The 8,321-nt window shown below is 43.1% G+C and overlaps 1 non-coding gene across 1 annotated transcript; it reads right to left on the bottom strand.

Moving 5' to 3' along the window:
• Positions 1-4,614: 4,614 nt before the first annotated feature.
• On the bottom strand, positions 4,615-4,721 carry LOC126254792 (U6 spliceosomal RNA). The gene has a single exon (XR_007546429.1). It is a non-coding gene; the product is annotated as a U6 spliceosomal RNA (small nuclear RNA).
• Positions 4,722-8,321: the final 3,600 nt, after the last annotated feature.

Here is an 8,321-nt window from a genome sequence, read left to right as displayed (position 1 = left end):
AGTCAAATGAAAAATAGACAGATGGAAAAATGTAAGTAAGCTGTTCAAATAACTTACGGGTTTGCTGCCGGGTGACGTTGACGTCGTCGTCGTCGACCACCGCCTAAACTTCGACAGGAGCACACCCTGCCATTCTGAAGGCACAACTGCAAGGAGGAAGCAATGTGCAAGGGAACTTAATACCTCGATTCACAGAGGAGAAACAAGGAAGATACCACACACAGAACAAGTAATCGCAGCGTCAACACACGACCAAAGATAACCAACATCAGAAATATCGATAGTGACTATTGATCAACAGGTGAGGTAGCACTAATTCCGTCCCTCTGTTTTTTGATGAGAGACAGAGCCGCATTCCAAGCAGCATTTAAACAAAATCCACCATCTCTGTTTACAACGTTGCCTGATGGTTTGATTTCAACAGCTTCCTTGATAACACTATCCCAATAGCTGGACGTGCAAGCCAGAATCTGAGTGATAGGCAGAGGCAGATCAAACGTGCGTTTCGCTATCAGCGTTCTGTGCAACGGGTGAGTGACGATAGCAAAGAAGTGACACCACGTAAGTCTACGGCCTTTCTACTTTACGCAGGAAGTATTTCCAACAGGAGTGGCCGTATTTTGCGGAAATTTGATGTGAAATGTGTTTTTCGACTACCTTCTAAGATTAAGGCCCTGTTGGCGTCCGTAAAAGATGGTTTGCGTAAGGCTGGTGTCTACCGTATTCCTTGCAGTTGTGGCATGTCACATATTGGTCAGACAATCAGGACTGTGGAAGACCGGTGTATTGCACATAAGTTTCACGCACGCTTACAACAGCCGAGCAAATCCGCTATTGCAGAACATTCCCTTGACACCGGTCATCCTATGGAATACAACAACACGGACAGTCTGGCTTGCGCGTCCAGCTGTTGGGATAGTGTTATTAAGGAAGCTGTTGAAATCAAACTATCAAGCAACCTTGTAAACAGAGATGGTGGATTTTGTTTAAATGCTGCTTTGAATCCGGCTCTGTCTCTCATCAAAAAACAGAGGGACAGAATTAGTGCTACCTCACCTGTTGATTAATAGTCACTATCGATATTTCTGATGTTAGTTATCTTTGGTCGTGTGTTGACGCTGCGATTACTTGTTCTGTGTGTGGTATCTTCCTTGTTTCTCCTCTGTGAATCGAGGTATTAAGTTCCCTTGCACATTGCTTCCTCCTTGCAGTTGTGCCTTCAGAATGGCAGGGTGTGCTCCTGTCGAAATTTAGGCGGTGGTCGACTTCGTCAACCGGCAGCAAACCCGTAAATCATTTGAACATTCAATTAGCCGGGAAAAGTTAAGATAAACTGTTTAATACTTCAAAAGCAATCGCCGATACTGCTAATACATTTCCCCCACTAGGAGACAAGACGGCCAATGCCTACAAAACCGTAATTGCACCCAAGCGTGCACTGCTGCATCCGAAGCAAATCGACAGCCATGAATGGCTTTCTTCGGGGCTCCAAATGTATGGAAATCGCATGGGGAGCGATTGAGATTTTGACTTCTCAGCGATATTTCAGCAGCGTATTGGAAACAACCTTGGCAAAATGTGTACGGGCATTACGTTTCAACATAATAATACCGTCCAGACCCTGGTGTAGCTAGGGGGAGGGCGGCGGAGGGGGGGGGGGGACCAGGGTATCTGCTGCCCCGGGCGTAAATTTCAGGACGTGCCAAATTCATATTCTTGAAGAAAAAAAAAAAAAACATGTTTCACCAAGAGCCCAGCATCCAGCGCACGTTGGTCTCTCGATTATTCATATGACATTTAACATTTTTAACCACATTCTGAGTTGATTTCTGTAAGTTGATTTTTGAATGTATGCATAGTGCACGTGATCTCTCTGCCAGGGGAATCCAGCCAATCGCTGGTTGTTTCGTGTGGTTGATTGCCTGCGCGAATGATCAGCGTTGTTATAATTATTCGCGAAATCCATAGATTCAAATTACCAGAGTGGAAATAAACGACTAACAGTCACAGGTATGAAAGATTCCGTATTATCTTCGCGGTGTATCCGAGAAAATGAAATGTTGACAAGGTTTTTGGCAGTACGCTACACTACTAAGGGCCAGTCGTACAGACGCAGATTAGCAGCCGCCTGAGTTCTACTCCAGGAATAACACAGAAAACACGTAGTAACGCCTAAACAGAATAACTGAGCCGGTGATTCTGGCGGGGTTAGCCACGTTAACCGGAGAATAAATTCTGACAATGGCAGGACTAGTTACAGAATTAGTGATTACGAGATTGTTTGTTAGAACGGGAAAGGAAAACAAGCGGGGACATCACACAAATTATATGGAAGAATATGACAATTCCAAATTTATACATAAAAAATTCGTACTACTGCCTCTGGATCTCATACGTGAGAAACTGGAGCGAATGAATAAAATGTGAACTATTTCCTAACATAAAGTTGTTTACTTGTAGTGAGCCTAGTGGGTGTTTGACATTGTTACCCCGTGAATTATATTCTGTCATGTTATTTGTGATAATGAGGCACATAAAGATGACCTTTTGTGCCAAAACAGTCTCGCTTATTTAGCGTGTGTTACCACTGCTGCAATATTAGAAAGACCTGTTTCGTTTTATCTAACAGACAGTGACAAAACGGACGTAATCAAATCTAGAAATCACACCAATCGTGGGTACTATTCGTATCATGTAGCAAAACGTTTGACACTAGATCCCGACTTCACGCAGGCACATTGCGCCAGTTCCCACTGGGAATGATCCATTTGTAAACAGTACAGCAGTGACAGAACAACTTAATGTCTTTCACTCAAAGTATTAGGGCCCCAAATTGTTGACTTAGTAAGCTACTGCGTTTTTTTTTATGTGCCAGAAAATGCCGCTACTACTCGCCACGTTAATTACCCCAAAGGATGATTAATGCTTCAGACCAGCAGAAGCGTGTCCCACTTAGTGTTGTTTTCATAAACATGTAAACTATTTTCGCTTACCTAAGACAAGTTTGACTTTCCTTTTAATAAAAGAAAAGAGAAAAAAAAGAAAGATGATGCTTCCCCAGATACGGAATATAGATGTTGTGTTTCTTAATTATTAGTATTATCCGCATGAGAACATCCACACTTACCATAAAATAAAAGTTCTTTGATGTAAGAGCACTGATACTTGGCATTCTTCAGTTACTGAATATACCTAATCGTAACATGTAGAGGGGGCTAACTGACAAGCCGTGTTTTTAAATTTCTCTTAAACTGTCACACAAATTCTGGACGTCAGGGGGCAAACTATCCTAAGTGCAAAAATGACGGTTTAGTGGTTTTTATCGCGTGTGGCTTCTTTAAGTCGTACTTTCTTAGTGGTAAACTATTGTATGTATATAGTTCACAGAAAAGGAAATCAACGACGTGATTGAATCGTATGTGCGAGCAGAACCTAGCGGTGATCAATGGAAAGTGATAATAATAAAGACAAAGTGTACATAGAGACTAGTGGGAAAGGACATAAAAGACACGACTGTTCATAATTGTGTTTCTGACTTACATTATGGGTGGCAAAGTCCGTGTCAGAAGCTTTTTTCTAATCTCCTGTGAAGTTAGTGAAATGTCGGTTAACGATAGTTTACCCCTGGCGTCCAGGACTGTTACTAGCAATTCTTTCCTCGCTGTCAGAAGCAACTCTGTTCCACATATAAATTAGCTGATTTTGACGTTAAGATACTTTGCGTCTGATGATTTCTTTCTTTCCATTGGAGACTTCATTGATATTGATAACTAGACAGCCAGCAGGATTACTAAAAGGATGTGTATGACAATGTACAACATGCACAAGATACCGTTTTGTCCATTACTTTAGTTCTCTGTTGTAATTAAATGAAAATAAAAGAAACCAATGTATATGGATTAATTTATTTTTTGTTGAAACCCTTGGTTTCATTTATCTTTGATAAATATTATTTTGAACACAATAAAATTTTATCTGATACAATTTTTTCGCCATTCTCTGGTTCTCATTATGTTACTTTTGGTGCAGCACCATTTGCAACTCTTCCCAGTTCTTTCACACCTGAGAATAGGTGTTTTTATTCTGAAAATAAAATTGACTGTTTAAAATAGATGATTTACAATAAAAGGAAGAACACTGTGAATATGTCTCCAGTTACTTCCCCCTCCATCACACACTACACATGGCAGCTAGAGATGATTGCATAAGCCAAAGTTATGTATACCACTGTTACTGTTCCTCAAACTATACAACAGCATCCAGTTTGATTATGAGCATAGCTACACTTCTACCCCAGCAATATAAAATGAATTATGATTATGATCGAAGCAGACAAAATGAATTAAAATTTGTGCTCCGGCCGGGACTCGAACCCGGGTCTTCTTGCTTGCTAGGCAGACATGCTAACATCACACCACCATATATAATTTTTTTTTTTTTAATTTTCATCTTGTTCGCTTTAGTTCGTTGCATCTGCTCGGGGCGGACGTCGTAAGACATCCATTTAAGTTCGCGGTTGATCTGTTAACTAAGCACATAACCCTCTTACCGAACACGCTGAGCTACTGTGCTGACTTTTTTATATTGGTTTCTTTTTTATTTATATTTTTTTATAAAAATGTGGAACGCTTCACGATTTTGCGTGTCATCCTTGCGCAGGGGCCATGCTAATCTTCTCTGTATCGTTCCAATTTTAGTATATGTACCGCCGAAGCGAGTACAGTACGATGGTCAACATTTTTGCACTAACAACCTAAGCTGAGTGCCCTCCCCAGCAAATACTTCTATTCTTTTTCCCTTACATATTGTCAATACTGCCAGGACTCTCCGACATTGGCAAGCACTGCAGTGCCGTAATGGTTAGCATTTCTGCCTAGCAAGCAAGAAGACCCAGGATTGAGTCCCGGCCACAGCAGAAATTTAAATTCATTTCGTCTGCTTCGATCATTATCGTAGATAATAAAGAGACTTAAATGTCTCAGGGAAACATTTAATTATAAGTTCTATAAGAATTATGATTGTTCATTGATTCCTGGTAACGTCTTCCCCATATGTGACACTAATACAATAATTAATAACCATCACATAACAGTAATTGGTTTTGTGTATGGTCAGAAACTGTAAAAGTGGATGCACAAATAGTGATCAATAATTCAGCAAGTTTAGTTTTTGTAGAACACCAATTAGTGCTGTAATGAATTAACCATTGTCCGCAGCTCGTGGTCGTGCGGTAGCGTTCTCGCTTCCCACGCCCGGGTTCCCGGGTTCGATTCCCGGCGGGGTCAGGGATTTTCTCTGCCTCGTGATGAGTGTTGTGTGATATCCTTAGGTTAGTTAGCTTTAAGTAGTTCTAAGTTCTAGGGGACTGATGACCATAGATGTTAAGTCCCATAGTGCTCAGAGCCATTTGAACCATTTGAGCCAATTAACCATTCTGTTGTGGCGGCTTACACCACCGAACGTATCAGGATGACCAAATGTAGCAGGAAGATACCAAATGCAGTGGATGTGTGCCAGGAGGTGCCGTATTAAAACTCGGCGAGAAGATTCCAAATGATTTGTTTCCACTACAGTGCTCCGTTCACCTCGGTCTGTGTCACAGGGCCGCCAATGCTGAGGAAGCACCCCAGCGGCCTGTGAAACGCGACGCTGTGTCGTGCTGGCCTTGTTCGCCAGCTGTAGAGTTCCGATTAAGTCAGGATGGCTGCTCCAGCAACCGACTCAGCGGCCACCGCCCCCTGTTGACTCAGCGCTGCTCCGCCGGGAGCCGTAGGCCGGCCCCACTGCTGCTTCTTCCTCGCTGGCGTAGCTGAGAACGCGGCGGCAACGACCGCCAGCGATCCGGCGTCAGAATCTGCGGCCCACGCCTCGGAAGTCTTCGGTGTGTGTCGGGAGACGAGACGACTGCCTTCGGTAGCGAGTCGAAGAGTGGCCCGCCACTGGCTGGCTGCGGACCCCGTGTCAGCCTCAGAGAGTCGAACCAACGACCCGCTGTGGACTGGGACGCTGTCGCCCCATCTGTTGCTGCGTGTAGCCCAGCGGTGCGACACACCTCGCCTTGCAGGAGCTGCTTCGCGTCACGTATGCGTAACACTTTAGGTTGGCCAGTGGCCCTCTTCAGTGACTTGCGCCACGGAAACCGCTGTGTGCGCCCTCTCCGGCAGTTCTACGCCCCTGTGGCCTCTATTTGCCTTCGCTACTGCTGGTATGCGTAACTTACTGCGATCCGGCCCGCACCTGGCTGTAACTCGTGCTCCGAATATCGCACAAAACTAACTTTCCTTATCCTAAATGGTGGTGCCGCTACAATTCTAACTATAAAACATAAATACAAGAGCAAGGTAGCCAATGAGTGGAAGTCTTACCACTGTCGGCCAAATCGATGTCTGTGTTCTCACAGTTTCATTAAGAGTCTGAAAAGGACCACTTTTTTCACGAAGCAGATTGGGCTTCCATGTTTTAAATGCCTTAGGTGCCTACTTACAGTTCATCATCTACCATACAGCTACTACGTTTGATGGAATATTATCTTACTTAGAAATGTTGCATCTGAATCAGTCATACTGTGGCGCCCTTACTTTGGTAACTTTATCAAATCGCGTGTTTTAGTGTACACACCTTAGAAGTTACATTCCGCGTGTGGGCTACTGTCAGCCTGTATCCTTTTTCTGGGCATAATACTCAAGTGTTGCTTTCGTTAAAGGGTTGTAGGGCTATATGTAGCTGGTCTGTCAATCTATCTGAAGTCGTTCATTAGCTAAAACTGTAGCTTACGCTTTCCCATCCTTTATGTAGAAATTTAGAACGCTCTCTTAATCGTCAGTCAACAGATACCTGATTTTTTACTAATTTCAAGAAAGGCTGTTGCCGTTTACATACTGGTACAAAGCGATTCTTTTCTTTCTTTTTTCTTCTCTCCCAATGCTTCAGGGTTTCGCAAGGGAACACATCACGGAAAGTGTGTCCTTTCCTTGGATAGATGAGGGTTGTAAAACCAGCACGTATGCGTGGCCGTGTTGGCGACGTGTGGACGCAGAGGCTTGTGAGGTAAGGGGGACGAGGCGGTTGAGCAATTCTCTCGCTTTCCTTGAGGCACCTTACCGTTCTAGAAGATGCACTCATCCCAGCAGCCTCTTACTGCGAAAAGCGTTCGCGTAACCACAGCCATATTATTTCTGTGGCGGTTATTTTGGCGTTACAAGAAATCGTTCATTCCAGTTCCGGTTTCGCACGTTGTTCCATCTAGTGCACATGCGCGGATTCACGCCATGAGTATCCCGCATGCACCGTGTAATCGGTAGATTTGCAGTTCCATCTATGTACGCTAGGTGCGCTGCTGCTGATTTGTATTCCGTAGCTGTACCGTGTAATAGGGCCTTTAAATACGAATGACGCACGCGAAATTACGCAGCATGCTCTACTGTTGTTGTCAACCGAACTAGAGGGGTACGCTATTCCATAGATAGGACTAACTGACCGGAGAATAAAATGACGTCGTAAAATGTGCGCCCCAATACATATGTTTTTGGATGGAGTCCGCCTTTATCAAAACACAGTTTTGTTTTTTATCCCAAACATGATTCACTGCAGTTGCAGCATTATCAGTGGTCTTTTATTTTATGGCTTTTACAACATAGTGTGGTTTTCCTGATGCATTATGTTTTTACAGTGACTGATTTCATCCACAGTTTGTGATGTTTTCTGTTTTCCTCATCTTCTTCACTGTGACGTTTTATATATTGAGCTGTCACTGTCAATGTTTCACTGTTTACCAGCTGTGATTTAAAAGCTATAAAATAAAAGCCCACTGATGATGCTGCAACTGCAGTGAAACATGTTTGGGATACAAAACAAAATTCTGTTGTGCTGAATGCGGAACCCATTCAGAAACATATGTATTATTAAAGTAAACATGGACAAAAAAGCTTCAACCCCAAAATCATTATGTACGCCCCAAAGTTATACCATGGTTAGCCTATTCCACGGACTGCTATCACTGGATATATCACGAGATTGTACAACTGGCTCTAAATAGGTTAAAATAAGAAGTACGTGTTTGATAGCAATATAAAAGACATATATTATATATTCATGCTCACAAACATGACCATTATCTTACGTGTACGAGGGTCACTCCAAAAGAAATGCGCACTATTTTTGTAAAAACACAGTTTTCATTCTGCATGTGTGAAAGTTGTACAGTGTGTAGATACATCCTTCCCGCTTGTTTTCAAACTTAGTTCAACCTGTTCCCGTGAGTGGCGCCGTCACAGCATGTCTTCAAGATGGCTGCTAAACTTGACGTTCGTCAGAAGCAACAT

The sequence above is a fragment of the Schistocerca nitens genome, chromosome 4, assembly GCF_023898315.1.
Source record: "Schistocerca nitens isolate TAMUIC-IGC-003100 chromosome 4, iqSchNite1.1, whole genome shotgun sequence".
Taxonomy (NCBI): Eukaryota; Metazoa; Arthropoda; class Insecta; order Orthoptera; family Acrididae; genus Schistocerca; species Schistocerca nitens.
This window is presented reverse-complemented; position numbering and strand designations above follow the sequence as displayed.